General features: G+C 49.0%; 1 pseudogene; it reads left to right on the top strand.

Moving 5' to 3' along the window:
* Positions 1-10788: 10788 nt before the first annotated feature.
* Positions 10789-18596, top strand: part of LOC120381855 — a 302668-nt pseudogene continuing 294860 nt past the window's right edge.

The following is an 18596-nucleotide window of genomic DNA, read 5'->3' as shown; positions in this document are numbered from 1 at the left end:
CCTTGCACAGTCTCTGTTGTCTCCCAGTCTCAGTGATTAATCAGGGCAGCAAAGGGGGGAGCCCAGGACACCCCTCTACTCTAGGCTCCAGCCCAGGGACCCTAATAGTATCAGCTGTGGTATCTGACCTTTTAGAAACAGGACACATACAATTCCCTGTTCTACTTCCCACAGCACCCCACTTCCTCAGGCTCCACTTCATCCTTACCTCAGGGCTTCCTTCCTTGTGCCTGATCTGGTGTGTACTGCTCAGTCGCTCCCACAGCTCCTGTTCTGCACACCCACCTGCCTAACTGGGAGCTATTGAACTAGTTTCAGCCAGCCCCTGATTGGCTTCAGGTGTCCCCATCAACCTAGCTGTCTCCAGGGCTTTCTGGAAGGATGTTAATTGGCCCCAGGTGTCTTGATTAACCTGGAGCAACTGTCGTTTGGTTACCATGGTAACAGGGATTTGTTTAGCCTGGGGCTAACATACCTGTTTCTCACTACTTTCCTATAGCCAGCTGGCCTTGCCCTGTCACAGCAGCTAATCATCCAGATGCAGACAAATTACAGTCTTAAATTTCAAAGGTAATAGAAGCTTCTCTAATAAGCAAGCTCTGCATATTCTTTAGGACTAACCCCGGCTAAGCAGCTGGGGATCTCGTGCTTATGCCTAGGAACTTTGCCCCCCAGAGTCCAAGCAGCATACAGATCATCAGTTCCTTCTGTATGAGGTTTTTCATCCCCTTCCTGCCATGTGCTCTGAGCTGCAAACTCAGCTAATGGGAAGTCAAGAGCACAACAGTCTTTTGTCTTTAACATCCCATAATAGTCTCTCTGGTGTGGATGGACCTTTCCTGCCAGGCAGGGTGTAATGCATTCGGCTGTCAATCAGCACTTCACCTAGGTAAAGTCTCTCTCCTGTCTGGTGATTTACAGAGCCACAGAGGCTCACAATGCAACTAGTCAGATATTAACCCAGGAAGCAACTCACAAGCACTCAATAAAGTCTAAACATGTTCTTAGAATCCTAATACCTGTTTTAACAATACTAACACAGGTGAGTCAGACCGATTCCACTGTGTGTTTGTCCATGTTCAATTAAGACATAGCTCTTACACACGCCTCTAACACCTCGTCTGCCAGTGTCACAGGGAGGATGGGCAGGGATGGTGTCTCTCGTCTCTGTTTGCCAGAAGCTGGGAATGGGTGACAGGGGATGGATCATTTGAGGTTACCTGTTCTGTTCATTCCCTCTGGGGCACCTGGCATTGGCCACTGAGCTAGATGGACCATTGCTCTGATGCAGTGGGCCCTTCTTATGTTCACAGTCTGTATGAGGAGTATCTACTCATTTGGACTCACTGGGGAGCCACAGAAAGGAACAAGATGTGCTGCGGCAAGAAGGCCCAGTCTCAGCACCCCTGGGGTCACACTTCCCAAAAGCTAAAACTAGGCCCAGCCCATGAAGGGGGCACTGCCAGGAGAGACTGGATAAAGGCTGGAGCATCCAACAACTTAGTTAACCTGAGAGAGCTGCCTTGGGGACAGTGACAGGGAGAATTCCCAGAGTGACTCCTTTGATTCTGCTCTTCTCTGGCCTTTGGTTCTTAGAATCATAGAACTGGAAGGGTCCTCTAGAGGTCATCTAGGCCAGTCCCCTGCCCTCAAGGCAGGACTCAGTATTATCTAGACAATCTCTGACAGGTATTTGTCCAGCCTGCTCTTAAATATCCCCAGTGATGGAGATTCCACAACCTCCCTGGGCAATTTATTCCAGTGCTTAACCACTCTGACAGTTAGGGAGTTTTTTTCCTAATCTCCATCCTAAACTGCCTTAAATCCATTGCTTCTTGTCCTATGGTCATGACCCCTCTGAGTCTTCCCCAGTTTTTTTCAATCTTCCCTCATAGGTGATGTTTTCTAGATCTTTAATCATTTTTGTTGCCCTTCTCTGGACTTTCTCTAATTTGTCCACATCTTTCTTGAAATGTGGCCCCCAGAACTGGACACATTACTCCAGTTGAGACCTAATCAGCGTGGAGTAGAGCGGAAGAATTTCTTCTCGTGTCTTGCTTACAATACTCCTGCTAATACTTCCCAAAATGATACTTGCTTTTTTGCAACACTGTTGACTCCTATTTCGCTTGTGATCCACTACGACCCCAGATCCCTTTCATGCAGTGCTCCTTCCTAAGCCATCATTTCCCATTTTGTATGTGTGCCACTGAGTGTTCCTTCCTAAATGAAGTACTTTGGATTTGTCCTTATTGAATTTCATCCTATTTACTTCAGACCATTTCTCCAGTTTGTCCAGATGATTTTGAATTTCAGTTCTATCCTCCAAAGTCCTTGCAACCCCTCCCAGCTTGGTATCGCCCGCAAACTTGATAAGTGTAAGAGAGACTCTGCTCCTGGGAGGGTTTCATCATGTGTCAGAGGGCTACACCCTGGTGGGAGGGGCTAGGCCTGTACTGGGATAAGGTCACTCTCTGCTTCACAGTGTGGCAGAACCTAGAATGTCCATTAGCAGGGAACAATGCTGGGGGGAATCGACATGTGGAAAGGACAGAAACCCTGTCTGAATTCTCTCACATTGCCTTTCTCGCCCTAGCAGGTTACAGAATAACGTCCACGTTTCTCCCCAAATCATCCCCTCCTCCCAGGGGGAAGGAAATGGCTGCAATGGAGCTGGCTCAGGTAAGGGATTCTAAGGGAGTTGGTGGTGGGTTCTGCTTGGAGGAAAGAAGCAGTAAATGTACAGGATGGTGGGAGCCAGTGATGAGCTGCCAAAATATTAACAACAGGTTCCCTTGTCCTCACCTCACGAGGGTCATGCCCCCAGGGTCGTGCCCTTCCAACCCCCATGCTCCTTGACACCCTCCCGGGGACCCTGACCCATCCCCGTCCCTGACTGCCCCTGCCGCCCCATCAAACCCCTCCTCTCATTCTTGATGCCCCCCTGGAACCTCTGCCCCATCCAACCACCCCTTCTCTCTGTCCCTGACTGCCCCCCACCACCTCATCCAACCCCTGCTCCTTCCTGACTGTCCCCCGGGACCCTTGCCCCCATTCAGCCCCCTTGTACCCTGCCCTCTGACTGCCCCGACCCCTATCCAGCCCCCCACAACCTCAAAGGGGGAGGAGAAGAAGGGTGGAGCTTTCAGAGGAGAAGGGGAGGTGAGCTGGGGCCGGGGGCCGGGTGGACAGCTGCCCAAGCATTTGTTAAATTTAAAAGCTTTTTTAGAACCAGTTGTCCTGGAACAACCGGTTCTAAAAAGGCTTCTAAATTTAACAACCGGTTCATGCGACCCAGCTGGAGCTCACCACTGGTGGGAGCTGCTAGAGATGGTGGGAGGCAGGAAATATCCTGGGTGGAGAAAGGGAGGGGACAGGATGTGACAAACCTGCTGACACTAGGGTAGTTTAGGGTGTGATGGGTTGTCACCCCAGGGGGCAGTCTGGGAACCGCTGTGCCCTCTAACCCAGGGGTCCCCAACCCCTGGGCCGTGGACCGGTACCAGTCCGTGGCCTGTTAGGAACCGGGCCGCGAACCGACCCCTAGCACATCAAGCGGCGTGTCTCCGGCAGGGTCCCTAAACCCCGCCCCCTCAGAGCCGCGTGGTGAGGGGGCGGGGCTGCAAGCTCCGGGCTGAGCTCAGCTGCCTCCGCTCGGCGTGGAGCTCCCAGCCCCGCCCCTCCCACGTGGCTCGGAGCAGGACGGAGCTCAGGCTCCGCCGGAGACACGCTGCAGCTGTCGGGCGAGGCACTGAGGCTCCGGGTGAGGAGGGTGCCGGGGTTAAGAGGCGGGGGCCCGGGGGGTTGGATATGTGGCTGGTTGTCCTGGGGACATTCAAGGCACTGAGAGGGGGCGCAGGTTGGGGGAGCGGTCAGGGACTGCCGGGGGGGTTGGATTGTGGGTGTTCCGGGGGGGGGGGTGTCTGTCAGGACTCAGCGGGGGGGGGGAGATAGGGGTTGGGGCAGTCAGGGGACAGGGAGCAGGGGTGGGGTCCCAGGGTGGTGGGGGTCTCTGGGGGATGGTGAGGGGACAAGGAGCAGGATGGGTCAGGGATTCTGAGGGGGGCGGGCAGTCGGGGGGGCAGGAAGTGGGTGGGGGTCAGATAGGGGGCAGGTCCGCGGAAATTATTTTTTCTACGAAACCGGTCCCTAGTGCCAAAAAGGTTGGGGACCGCTGCTCTAACCCTCAAGCTGGGCTGGCCCTTCTCACACTGCTTTGCTGGAGATTCAGCCAGCCTCTCCAGGGCCTGTTATCACCCAACACGACAGCAGGTGGCTCCATGCACCCAACTAAGCTACCTGAGTGCTTTACCTGAGCCGCTCAAGGAGAGAGAGAAGACAACAGCCAATTTCCCAGCAATAAGTGTTAGCAAACAGATCAAAGCAGATTACTTATATAACCAAAAACTCAAACTAAGCCTAACATACTATCTGGATAGAATTTGAATTAGCAATTTCTCACCCTGACTGATGATAGTCCACCAAGTTTCCATACACAACCTAGAAATCCCTTTACCCTGGGACCAGCACTTCCCCCACTTCAGTCTTTGTTGCTCAGGTGCTGCCAGGAGTTCTCTTGTGTGTGGGGAATGAGGCCAAGAGATGATGTCACACCCCACCTTATGTAGCTTTTCCATAGGGCAGGAACCATTTGTTCCAAACTCAGTTCCCAGTCCAGTTTGTGGAAAAATACAGGTACCAAAATGGAGTTCGTTGTCATGTGGTCTGGTCACATGCCCTAGAGTGCCCTGCTGAGTCATAGTAGCCATGACTCATAGGCTGGCTGGCACATTCACAGGAAGGCTAAGCTCTTCCACAGTCCATTGTCTTTGTTGATGAGCCATGAACTGTCTGGCTTCTTCATTGTTGTACCTGAAAGGCTCATTGTGGGTGTTACCCAGAGTAAGCACATTTGAAAGACAGATACAGAGTCAATATCCATAACTTCAGATACAAACATGATCCATGCACACAAATAGGATAATCATATTCAGCAAATCATAACTTTTCCAGTGACACCGCACGTGACTCATCTTGTACAAAATGCCTCATGTCCTAATCATATTATAATCCTGCCACTATGCTGAATATGGACTGTAGTGTCAGATAGCTCCTAATGTCAAGGCACAGGTGTTGGGAATGGAACTTGCCCTCTTTGTGGAACAGGAAATAACCGTCCAGGCAGGGCTGGGAAAACTTCCCAGACTCCCAGTGCTGGAGCCTGAATCTACTGGCACTTCATTAGTTACCCCCACCCCCGATCTTTGTGGCAACTGCAAACGTTATCGGTGATGATTTTATATTCTCTTCCAGGTCATGGATAAGAATGTTAATAGCACAGGGCCAAGATCCAATCTTACGGGAACCCCCTAGAAAGAAATCCACTCAACCATGGTTCCCTATTTAAAATCCCAGTTTTTAATCTATTTAATGTATGCCGTGTGTATTTTGTACATTCTAGTCAAAATATTGTGCTGAAGCAACTCATATGCCTACGTATATTACATCAGTACTATTAGCTGCAACCAAACTTTTAATTTCATCCAATAAGGATATCCACTTAGTTTGATAGAATCTATTGTGTCTAAACCTTTTTAATGGATACTAATTACATTACTCTCCTTTCTTTATTAATGAAATCCAGTATCAGCTGCTCCATTCTTTTGCCCAGTATCGATTTCAGACTGACACACTTGTAATTAGCTGCGTCATCTCTTTTATACTTTTTAAAATATTGGCACAGCATTAGCTTTATTCCAGTCTTCTGGAATTTCCCAAGTGTTCCAAGTCCTAATTAAAATTAACAGTCCACCACGCTCCTCCAGTAGGTCTTTCAAAACTCTAGTTATCTGGACCCACTGATTTAAACACATCTAACTTGAATAGCTGCTGTTTAATGTCCTTGTGAGTTATTGTTGAAATGGAAAGACTGTTAGTGTCAATATCTTATGATATGAGTTACATCATCTGTTTTTCTCCAAATCCAGGAGAGAAATATTTATTGAACACTTTTACCTCTTCTCCATGATTGTTGATAATTCTGCCATTTCCATCTAGTAATGTAGCACTACCATTGTTAGGATTAATTTTGTACTTTTAAAAACCTCCTTCTTATTTTCATTGGTTAATCATTGATTTATGTTAGCTTTCCTTACCAACTTTCTACAATTCTGACCTTCTAACTTAGATTCTAACTTCCCCTTTCTTCCATATATTTTATTTGGAGAGTGTTGGGATTCCTACCAGGGAGCTACCAGCAGGGTCCAGAGACAGCCCAATATCCTATATTAAGCTCTGGCTAGTAGCTATGTGATAAATGTGATGACCCTGCCTCCGTCTGTCAGCTGGGAGACACAAAGGTTCTCTCTTTCTATCCTCTGATGCCTCCTGGATGCTTTAGGCAAGGTGGGGTGGGACTCTGTTAACATGTGCCTCCCGGAGCTTCCATTTACCTGGTGCTGCTGTTCTGTGAACAGTGGGGTTGTGAGTGGGGCAGCAGGTCCTGAGTGTTGGACTCTTTCTCTTTCAGGGGCTGGTGACCTTCAAGGAGGTGGCTGTGCATTTCACCAGGGAAGAGGGGGCTCTGCTGGACCCCGCTCAGAGAGCCCTCTACAGGGATGTCATGCAGGAGAACTATGAGACGGTGACCTCGCTGGGTAAGGGTTCCTGTCCCCTGGGTTATTAGAAGCTGTGGGGTCTCTAAAGAACCTGAGTAGTGATAACTTTATACCTTTATTTGTCATACAAGTTTTGACAAGTTTCCTTGCCCCCCCTTTTTTTGCCTTATCTCCCACCCACTAGTATCATTTTTGGACATGTGCCTTTTTGGTGCCGTCAGTCATTTTAAAATTCCATTTAATGTATCCTTATTGGATACATTAATAACTGTAGCTTTCATGCCTATTCCTCATTTTAAGAGGAAAATATACCTCCTGTAGAATTCTAAATTGAGTAAATGGGTGTATGACTCATGCATGGCTTGTGTGACAGTCAGATGAGCTCCTATTTTGATAGGAGAGCGTATAATGTTGCCATTCAGGACCCCATGGGTGAAGGGAGAACAGAGCTGTGGGAGGGGAGGAGAAGGGGGGAGTAGATAATTCTGGGGTGCCAGGACATGGGGAGGGTGTGTGCAGGATTAGAGCTAAGAAGCAGCAGAGAGGGAGGAGGTAGTGAGAGATGAGGAGGGAACACAAGAAGCTCCCAAGGTGCTGGAAGGTGGTGCTGGCTGAGAGTAATGGGAAGAAGTGGAGAGGAGTGTGGAGGAAGGGCACTGAGGAAGTGGCTCAGTCTCAGGTGTTGAAGCTAAGTGGCCTGTCCTTGTGGAAGAGTGGGACCCCTTGGGGGTCTAGTGCACTCAAGGGGCACCTCCCAAGGACTGTTTAAAAGCCAGGGCATTGCACAGGTCCTATGGATCCATGACAGTGCCAGAGGTTCAGCCTTATGGGGAAAAGATATAAAACAAGAAAAGGATCTAAATGTGTGTTTACCATCGCTCCCTCTTAGTCCTCATGGGAATCCCTGATCCATTCCAAAGTGTATTAAAACCTTCCTTAAAGGCTTACCTCTTGGTTATCAGGTCATGTCCATTTGTTAGAGGGTTTTCCCTTCACCTTCCCACTTCCCTGGTTCTTGTCATGCAGACAGCAAGCAGCAAAAGACCAGAAGTCTGAAGCACAGATAATGCGATGTTTATTGGGGTTATTTCCAAGCAAGCATATTCCACTGCCCTAATGAACTTACACCTAGAAAAATTAATTATGCAGCAGACAGAAACAATTAGAGAACCAGACTGATTAACAAGTAAAAGTGGTAGCCATAAAGATAGAACTGAGGGTTTCACAACCATTGATAAGGAATTTCTTGCCAGACAGGATGCTGGCAAACTAAGTTTTCTTTAACCATCTTAAGATCTATTTCTTTATCTGGTGGTGATGGGCACTATCAGGACAGGATCGACTTCCTAACAGCCCAATAGCACCTTATTTCAGTGTGACTGGTTTGGGATGTGAGGATGTGATGCTATGTTTCCCAGCTTATGGGTGCCCCTGCTGCTTAGCCAAAGGCCTTAGCGTAAGAACAAGGGCTCAGCCTATCCTAGTGAGAGAAGGCCCAGACACAGGCAGACTGAGATTTTGATTCTTAGCTAGTTACAGGGGTATAAAGACAAAGTGATAAAAATACCCCTAAGTTCTTAAAGTCTAGGCTTTACAGGCAGGCCTGAATATGTCTATTCTAACAGTGGGTTCTAGCCCTTCCCCCATTCGGTGTCTGTCCTGTCTATTTAGATCAGAGGTCGGCAACCTTTCAGCAGTGCTGTGCCGAGTCTTCATTTATTCACTCTAATTTAAGGTTCCGTGTGCCAGTAACACATTTTAACGTTTTTAGAAGGTCTCTTTCTATAAGTCTATAATATAGAACTAAACTATTGTTGTATGTAAAGTAAATAAGATTTTTAAAATGGTTAAGAGCTTAAATTAAAATGCAGAGCCCGCTCCCCCCGGACCAGGGGCCAGGACCCAGGCAGTGTGAGTGCCACTGAAAATCAGCTCGCTGCCGCAGGTTGCCTACCCCTGATTTAGATTGTAAATTCTTCAGGGCATGGGCCATCTACTGTTCTCTGTTTGCACTTTGCCTAGCACAATGGGGACCCACTGTTAGTTGGTCCTTAGGCACTAAGGTAGTGAATATGATTTGTTATAATAGTAACTCTCCTGCCACTTTGAGCCAAGGAAGATGGCCTTGGGATGCGTAGCCTTATTTGGGGTATGTGAGTAATGTTGATTTGATTTATCAACGTAATTTAATTTGTATTGTAATTATTTTAATTAATTAATAATAATACTTAATCATTTATATTAATTAATATGGGTTTAGGCTCGCCAATTTGTTTGATCAGAAGATAAAAGTTTGTGTTTCAAATCAGGTTCCACAGAATTGATAAAGGGACCTTCATGGTATGACAGGAAGCTCACACGGAGACAGATATAGTCAAAGAATTTTTATTAAACTCAGTGAAATAGTAAGTAAATTGTAAAACAGGTAGAATTACAGAGTTACAATTGTATTACTGTTATTCAAGAGATACATATGATGATACAATATTATGTGCTGCAAACTTGGTTAATATTCACACCCTGTTTTGATAAACTGGCGTTGGCCTCGCCTCTGGCGGTTCCGGTTTCACACCTCTTGCAGAGGAAACTAATGCAAAGAGCTGTCAAAGCTACTTTAGAATTTATTTTTTAGCTCAACTAAATAATCTAATACACAAACTAAAATAACATTTAGAGAGACCAAGCTTAGCCGAGTCCCTTTTGAACTTAAAGTTTGAAAAGAAAATAAGTGTGGCCTATTACTGGTTAATACCATCGTAGATGGATAGCATGAATACGTAGTTGAAGATGGTGAAGTGTAGTGAAGAAGGAGGAGGTCAAGGTGGGGGTGGGGATACCATAGTGAGGTAGGTTACCTCTTTTTATAGAAATAAATGCTGGAAATCCTTCCTCTTATGCCCAAATTTCAGTCTTCCCCCATAGAAATGTTAGGGTACGCTTACTCCATAGGCTAGTATGTGTGTGCGTATGGATGACAGGTATCTGCGCACTTGTGGGGTACTTGTTAAGTCTGTGAGTATAACTTTGAAAATCCCCTTTGCTATTCTTCATTGTCTATTGGTCTAGGTAAAGGGTCTTAGACCTAAGCATAGGCACTTTATTTGGGTATAGGAAAAACAGTTCCTTTTCTGGGTAAAAGGGCACAGGATATAGCTATGCCAACTTTGCTTTAGCTTAAAATGCAGGTTTTTGGCCTGTAGGTTTCTTGCATTACAGCCAAACTCATTTTTAATAAGAATTAATAAACCTATCACAGTACTGTACTTATAAAAAAAGAGATATTTATGCAGGCAAGCAGATGAATCCTGAGGGCTACAGATGTTACTGCCTAAAAATGAGATGGGGTTAAAACTATGGAATATTCTTTGTGACAAGTATCCCACAAATTCCACTGACCTCCCTTGTTTTCTTTGCCTGCAGTAGGGTTTCCAATTTCCAAACCTGCTGTGATCTCGCAGCTGGAACGAGGGGAAGAACCATGGGTCCCGGACCTCCAGGGCTCTGAGAAAGAAGTGGTCCAGAGAACTGCCTGCACAGGTGAGGACTTGGTTAAACAACTCAACAGCTGTGTGGGAATGCAGGATACATTTGGGATGCCCTACAAAGACCCTGTGAGCTCTCCAAGTTCAGGATTGTTCCTTGCAGATGTAGAATCATTATGGCAGATGTCACTCATGGCTTCCCTCCTATTCTGACTGACAACTGGCAGCGGGTCCCTCCCCGATCTCACTTTCCCATGAGGGTTATGGTGCAATGAGGACCCAGAACTGATGCCTTCCTCTCTTCTCTGTGGAAGGTTTTGGGGAAAATCAGCACCTGATAGGATTGATCTCTCCTCCACATATATTTTGGTTTGTTCATCCCTTTTTCCATTCCTCTCTCTGACATTTCCTTTTTCTCAGGCTCAGGGAGTGACCTATGTCTGGATTCTCTCTGTCTCCCATCCGGCGATGGGCTGGTGAGTGAGAACGAGGAGGAGAAACCCCAGCAGGAAGACACTGTGCAAGTAGATCCACATTGGATGTTATCAGGAAGATCCAAAGGGAATGTTTCCAGGAGTTGTGCACTCCCAGAAAACACAAAAGCCTGTGAGACTCAGCAGAGGCCAGAGGAAAACTACAGTAGCCACTCAGACCTTATTCCACGCAACAGAATCAACTTGGAAGAGAGACGCTACATGTGCCATGAGTGCGGGAAAAGCTTCAATCAGCGCTCAAACCTTATCAGACACCAGAGAATCCACACGTGGGAGACGCCCTACACGTGCTCTGAGTGCGGGAAATGCTTCGGGCGGAGCTCTCACCTTATCAGACATGAGAGAATCCACACAGGAGAGACGCCCTACAGGTGCTCTGAGTGTGGGAAAAGCTTCGGGCGGAGCTCTCACCTTATCAGACATGAGAGAATCCACACGGGAGAGATGCCCTACAGGTGCTCTGAGTGTGGGAAAAGCTTTGGGCGGAGCTCTCACCTTATCACACATCAGAGAATCCACACAGGGGAGAAGCCCTACACGTGCTCTGAGTGCGGGAAAAGCTTTAATCAGAGCTCTGTCCTGAGCGCACACAGGAGAATCCACACAGGGGAGAAGCCCTACACATGTGCTGAGTGCGGGAAATGCTTCCGGCGGAGCTCTCACCTTATCAGACATGAGAGAATCCACACGGGAGATGCCCTACACGTGCTCTGAGTGCGGGAAAAGCTTCAATCACCGCTCAAGCCTTATTAGACATCGCAAAATCCACATGAGAGTGAACTATTATAAATCCCTTGACTAGGGCTGGCCAAAGCTTTTTTTGTTTTATTTTGTTTAAAATCACATTTGCTAATTCCCACATAGTGATTTTTTGCACCATCTTCACCGAGGTCTCTCAGCTCCACCAGATCAGTTGCCTACTTCTGCCTTTTGCAGCTCACCCTTCTTTGAGGTCAGTCCTGTGATCTTTTCTATCAACTCCTTTCCTTTGAGTCGTAGGAGTGTGTGTCCCTCCTGCCAGGAATGTTCATCAGCTCCAGGTAGGGGAGAGGTTTGAGTCCAACAAGCTATACTGAGGCTAAAACTACCTGAGCCTGACATCCACTAGGGCTGCACATGGCATTGGCTGCTCAAGTTAGTGATCTTGGTGTAACAAGACAATTATAGTTGTAGAGCAGATGCAGCCCAGGTGCAGGGGTTGGCATTAGCTTTCCCTTGACCTGACCTAAACTCCATCACTTTCCCTAGTCTTAACAAACCCTGAGCATCACGGTTATACTGTTCCCCCATTTCACAGCAATTCTTAGTCATCGAGTTCACTCTTGGGGAAGAAGTTGTTTCACTCCCAGTTGCTCAGATGTTGGTTCAGGTTGTGCTGCAGAGCAGATATTGTTCCTACCATTTTCTCACTTAAAATACCGTATATTGAACTATAACAAAGAGCAGGAACAGGGCAGGGATAGGAAAAAATGTCATTTCACCCTCTGTAACAACAGAATAAGATGGGGAATAAGGGAATCCCTCTGATTTACCCCATCACCATCCCAGTCCCCCTGTTGTGCAATTGGTTAGGTCAGTATTTTTTCTAAAGGGCTGGGAAGAGGATTCCCTCGTAAATAACTTGTAACTAAACAAAGTGTCCATGCATTGGGCTCCCAAAGCCGTTGTGGCCCAGGCCCTGCAGGAAGTGGCTCCTTCCCCATTAGCTGCATGTTGCCTGTTATTTGGGAAATACAATCCCTGTCTAGATAGAGATGGGAAACATGGAAGTGACTTTTCTCATCAGCTCACCCCTGGGAGATGCCGCAAATGTGTAGAAAATGAAATCCATGTTGAATGTGCTGTAGCTGCAGAAAGATACCTGTTTTTAATAGAGACCTGACATTTGTTGTCTTACAGGGATTCTAAGTCGCACCTGAATTTAGTCCTAATTTAAATCTGTGCCACCAGATTAAAGAAATAAAAGGGCATAGTTGGGCGAGTTGTACCTCACTGTCGCTATTGATCTGTTGTGCGGTTGGTGAAGAATTCTACACCAGAGAAGTGTAAAATTACTCCAAGGAATGTCAAAGATTTGACAAGAGCTCAGGTAGAAATTGCAGGTACTAGTGGTTGATTTTCACCCCCGGGATGGAAGCTATGGTGACCTGTGGCCCAGGTAAACTATTTTTAGAACCCTGCTCCCTAGTTAAGTGGCATTGATCACACTCCTGAAGGACGCCATGATTAAATTGGGCACAACTGTCTTTTACCATTTGGATCCAAAGTTAGATGAAGCACAGAGAGAAACAGCTGATTCCTTCAGCGCCATTCCATGCCTACGGGTCCCAGTCTGGCTGCCTTGTTGGACAAGAAGCACTTCCCTGCTGGCCAAACAATGGTAGCCAATGAGGGAATGTATCAGATGCAAAGTTTAGACCGCAGGATACTTGAATGCTGAGTCCATAGTCTGTGGTTTTGTCCAGGCCTGCACAACTCGTAAAGCGGCGAGGGCAATATTACTCCAAAGAAAACAGCTGAGGGCTGAAACCCCGGCCTCACCGAACACCACCCCCAGCGCTGCAGAGCCCCCGAAACAATCCCCAAGTTCCACCCGTCCTGTGGAAACAAACCCTCCTTCCCCAGCACCGCCCTGCCAAAATGGTGATATTGAACCTTGGTCTATAAGGTAGTATAATTAAGGTAAAAGGAAAATGTCTTTTTGCTAGAAGTAGAATAAGATCTTCCCCTCACTTTGTAATCAGTCGCCCTGTGGAGTGAATGAGGTGGGACTGAGGAAGGCAGCACCTACAGACAGCTGGAACCCTTGGAGAGGGGCTGGGAGCCAGACCAGATCAGCAGAACAGGTCAGCCACCAACTCATAGCTCGTCTCCTCAGTCCCCTGCTGCCGGCTCACCAGCCCCTCCCACTCGCCTCCTCAGCCCCCCTCCCTCACCTGCTATTGTGTCCTACAGGAGGTCTGTGATACGCAGGGAGTTAGATTAGATGCTCTAATGGTCTCTTCTGGCCGTAAAGTCAACTAATTTCTGAAAAACTGAGTGTACCATTGGGAGCAGCGTCTGATGTTTCCCTGTCTAGCCGGCTTGCTGCCTAGAACGAACGCTCCTTGAGTGGGGTGATCCACAGGGAGTAGCTCAAACCGGCAAAGTGCCTGGCCAGGGGCAGGACATTAGCCCAGCAAGGCAGGGGTGTGGCAGTGACCTTACAAAGGCCTTTTGCAGGACCTCAGCCTATTGGTCAAAGGTGGTAGGGAGGTGGTGACCTCACAGAGAGATGCTGACATCAGCCAGGCAGGACAGGGGCGAGGGGCCAGGGAAACCTCAGAGACCCCTGTGGCTTTGCTTCAGCAAGTCCCCTTCTCCAGGTCTCTCTTTGAGGACTGAGAGAGTATTCGGGCTCACGGACGTGAGCGCCAGGAGAACCTCTTTCAAGTTTTCTCCTTCCCTTGTAGTGATTGTGACGGTGCGGTTCTGGCGGGACCCAACTGAGAGTGCCAAATCAGGACCAATTGCTTAAACAGGGCAGTCACAGCCCTAGGCTGGGGTTTTTCCACCTCTAAGGCAAACCAAACCAGCCGGACAAAAAGGACTTTGGTCTCACCCCACTGGCTAACCACAAGTCACACAAGCAATTTCCTTAGACACTCCAGTCTCCCAGTATCACCACCAGTGCACTCGTCCTGGGGATGAATGGTTATGAAAACCAACACCCCAATAAAAGAAAAAGGTTCTCTCGATCCCAAAGGACCAAGCCCCAGACCCAGGTCAATATACACATCAGATCTTACCCACAAATCACGCTGTTGCCAATCCTTTAGAATCTTAAATCTAAAGGTTTATTTACAAAGGGAAAAAGGTAGAGATGAGAGGTAGAATTGGTTAAATGGAATCAATTACATGCAGTAATGGCAAAGTTCTTAGTTCAGGCTTGCAGCAGTGATGGAGTAAACTGCAGGTTCAAATTAAGTCTCTGGAGTACATCCCCCACTGGGATGGGTCCTCAGTCCCTTGTCTAGAGCTTTAGTTTGTAGCAAAGTCCCTCCAGAGGTAAGAAGCAGGATCGAAGACAAGATGGAGATGATGCATCAGCCTTATATAGGCTTTTCCAGGTGTAAGAATCTTTGTTCTTACTGTGGAAAATCCCAGCAAAATGGAGTCTGCAGTCACATGGACAAGTTTCTGCATACCTTGCTGAGTCACAAGGCGTGTCTGCCTTCTCTCCATGGGTCAGTTGTGTAGCTGATGGTCCTTAATGGGCCATCAAGCAGGGTAACATAGCTAACACCAGCTTGTCTGGGATGCTTCCCCCAGAAGCACAGCACCAACTTGAAATACAGACAGCATAGAGCCAATATACATAACTTCAACTAAAAATAATACAGACAGCATAATTATAACCAGCAACCCATAACCTGGTCTTAGACACCTTATATGACACACTTTACCTAAGATTTGGTGCCACTGCAGGACCTTGGTTGCAACCCATGTTCTATATGGTCCCAATTTATATCAATAACGTCACAGTGATTTTACTAGAAAACAGCCATCCCTGTTTAGAAGGTAAGAGCCTCCTGGAGGTTTGAAACCTGTTCAGTCTGATCCAGCTGGTGACAGTTGAATTCTAGGCATGGAAAACACGAGCTTAAGGATTCAGAATTTTATTGCGCACCTGAGATTATGTCTCTTAGAATCACTGGGGACATTAGGGTTTGTCCTTTGTTTCACCTTTTCCTCCATCCCTCCCTCCATTCTCTTCGTCTCTTGCTTCTTTTGTCCTTTCCCCTGTTCCCCTCACAACACCAGGAGGTAGGGTGTGTGTGTGTGTTTTGCAGGGGAGTGCTCTGCATCTCCCACTGTGGGAAGTCCACCCAAAAATGTGGGGCTGAAATAATCCTCGGGCAGTGATCCCCACCAGTGACCTGGGCCATCCTTTGGGCTCTCTGGTGAGAACCCTCAGCCTCCCGTCCTCAGTCTCTACCCTGATTGGCTGAGCAGGGGGTTATTGATAGGGAGGAAACTCAGATCCTTGTTGTTCTCTTTTAAGACCAAGGAAATAAGTCAGAACCAGTTCTATGTTTGATGAATTTTGCTGCTTCTGGGCCAAAGCCGCCTACTCCTTGGGCACACTTGTTCCCCATTCACAGCGCCACCCCCCTCTAGCAGTGAGCTCTCCATTCGCAGCAAGGTGCAGCATGAGGTTTCAGCTACCATACTCCCTCCCCCTTCCTTTCCTGTTGATAGCAGCCAAGGGAATGCTGGGAAATATAGTTCTTTCCCTGCTCCATGGCTGGCTCTATAGGCAGGGAGCTAACCAAGGAACTACAGCTCCCAGGGATCCCTGTTGGTTATCAGCTCCCAGGCTGGATCCCTTCCAGCTGCTGCCCCTGCAAATGGGCTTCTCCAAGCACCTGCTTGCTTTGCTGGTGCCTAGAGCCACCCTTGTGTCCACCCATCCTGCACCCTCACCCTGTGCCCCAGCCCGGAGCCTGCACCCAGCACCCAAGCTCCATTCCAGAGCCTGCACCCGACTCCATCCCAGAGTCCGATCTCTCAACCATCTTACACCCCAAACCCCTGCTCCAATGCAGGGCCTGCACCCCAGACCTCCTCCACCCACCCAAACTCCCTTGCAGAACCTTAGGCAGGTGGGTGGCAGAGTTCGGGTGGGCTCTGAGTGTTCTGGCACCACCAAAATTTCTACAAACCTGCTGACCCAGATACTTGGGGGGTGAGGAGGCGGCGAGTCGGTGGATGGAGAGGGGCAAATCTCCCAGATTCAAAATCTGGGACAGTGTCTGTTGGTCCTTTTTGCTGCTTTTCTCTGGGCTGGGGGTTGTCCCAGTGCTGCACAGAGGGGGTTCCCACAGGAAGGTGCTTGCTCCTAACCCCCGTGGCCGTCAGTGTGTCAGCTCTTCTCTAGCCAGCCCACTTGCCAAGTCTGATTGGCCTTGGTCGGGTTCCCAGCCCCTCTCCACGGGGTGCAGCTGTCTGGAGGTGCTGCCTTCCACGCCTTCCTCAGTCCCACCTCATTCACTCCACAGGGCGACTGATTACCAAGTGGGGGGGGGGAGATCTTATTCTACTTCTAGCAAAAGACATTTTCTATTACCTTAATTACACTACCTTAGGGGCCCCCTATAACATATTACCAAGGTTCAATACAAAGTCATAGACAAGATATACAAAAATGCATAATGCAGAGATTTATCTACAACTGCATTGAGTGACTGCTGTGTGCAGTAATATGGTGACCCTGGGTCTTTGAATGAGGCTTTATACTGGGGGCAGGCGAGTCGGAGGCGAGCGGATGGGCAAGTGGCAGGTGGGCACAGAGGAGCAGTGAGCCAGCAGGGGCTCAAGGGGCAGGGATGGGGGTTTCTGGCCGGGGAGGGAGGAGGTGAAAGGAGGCGAGTGGTGGGTGGGGGACTGACTAGGAGGAGATGCAGCAGGCCAGCGGGGGGCTAGGGGTTGAAGAGGGGTGTGATGAGGGGGTCGAGCGGGGAGGGGGCCGGTCCGATTTTACGGCTGTGTGGTCACTCTATGGGTGCCTGTTCTTCCCCCTCCCACCTACCTTCCTGTTTGGCCCACACCTGTTTTGGTGGGGCAGCGCTGGGGAAGGAGGGTTTGTTTCTTTGGGGCGGGCAGTGCTGGGAACGTTGTTTCAAGGGGGCTGGGCAGCGCTGGGAGGTGTTTCAAGGGGCTGGGTGGCACAGCGGGGAGGCACTTTTATATTCTTGCTTTGAGTGCAAAATAGCTAGTTACGGCTCTGGGACCCCATATTGCACTAGGTGCTGTACAATCCCTGGCCAACACTGGGACACCCAGGGGTTTCCCCTCAATCTCCCTGAGCCTCTGCAGCCCAACTTCTTCTAACTCCATCTGGATCTCACACACACACACACCCGGCAAAAAAACAAACCAAACTGGGCGGGCAGCTCCTGGCGGTGGGGCTCTGGCACAGCCTGGGGGCGGGCAGCTCCTGGGGGCGGGGCTCTGGCACAGAGCCGGGGCGGGGCAGCTCCTGGGGGCGGGGCTCTGGCACAGAGCAGGGACGGGGCTCTAGCACAGAGCAGGGGTGGAGCAGCTCCTGTGGGCGGGGCTCTGGCACTGCCTGGGGGTGGGGCAGCTCCTGGGGGCGGGGCTCTGGCAGAGATGGGGCTAGTTCCCACCTCAGAAAGTCCCTGGCCCGGTGACTGTGGCAGCTGCAGCCTGGGTTGGGCTTGAAGGAGCCAGGAAGGGGCTGGAGCAGTGGGGGGCTGGTAGGAAGGAAGCAGGAAAAACAAGGAAAAGAGCCGTGGGGCAGCTCCTGGTGGCCGGGCTTTGGAAGGTACCAGACACTGCTGGTGCTGCTGCCTCCAGTGTGCGCTGGGAGCCGGGGCTGAGCTCCGGGCTGCTGCTGCGGCGCCAGAGGGGCTGCTCCAGGGACAGACTTTCACTGAAGCACTTTCTGTGCCCATCCGAGGTGGGGCAGCCCTGGGTGGGCAGAAGAGAGACTCCACACACAGGTCCCAGAAGCTGAGGGTCTCGCAGCCCCTGGGGATCTGCTCTTGGGTGGGGTCTGGACAGCGATGGAGCCCCTGCCTCATGCTGCCTCAGGTGTAGTGTGAGAAACTGCTGTGTGTAGGAATTTGCTACTTATGGTGCACTGAGCATGCTCACATGAACTGAGCATGCTCAGTAAATCTGCTGAAGCCACTTCCCTTCACCCTGCCCTTTCTCAGGATCAGATTCTGCAGATTGCTATTTACAGGGTGTCATAAACGTATAGCTACAGGTAGCATAAAATACCCTGTAAAGGGTTAAAAAGCTCAGATAACCTGGTTGGCACATGACCAAAAGGACCAATAAGGGAAGAAAATACTTTCAAATCTGTGGGGGAAGGTTTTTGTTTTCGTGTTCCTTTGTTCTCTCTGGGTCAGCGAGGAACCAGGGCATGGAAAATACATCTCCCTAAGCACATGGCATAGAAAAACCTTAGAGTTCTGTCCATAGGCAGGTCCCTG

Source organism: Mauremys reevesii, linkage group 14, assembly GCF_016161935.1.
Source record: "Mauremys reevesii isolate NIE-2019 linkage group 14, ASM1616193v1, whole genome shotgun sequence".
Lineage (NCBI taxonomy): Eukaryota > Metazoa > Chordata > Testudines > Geoemydidae > Mauremys > Mauremys reevesii.
The sequence above is the reverse complement of the archived record's forward strand: the minus strand, read 5'-3'. Positions and strand labels throughout refer to the sequence as shown.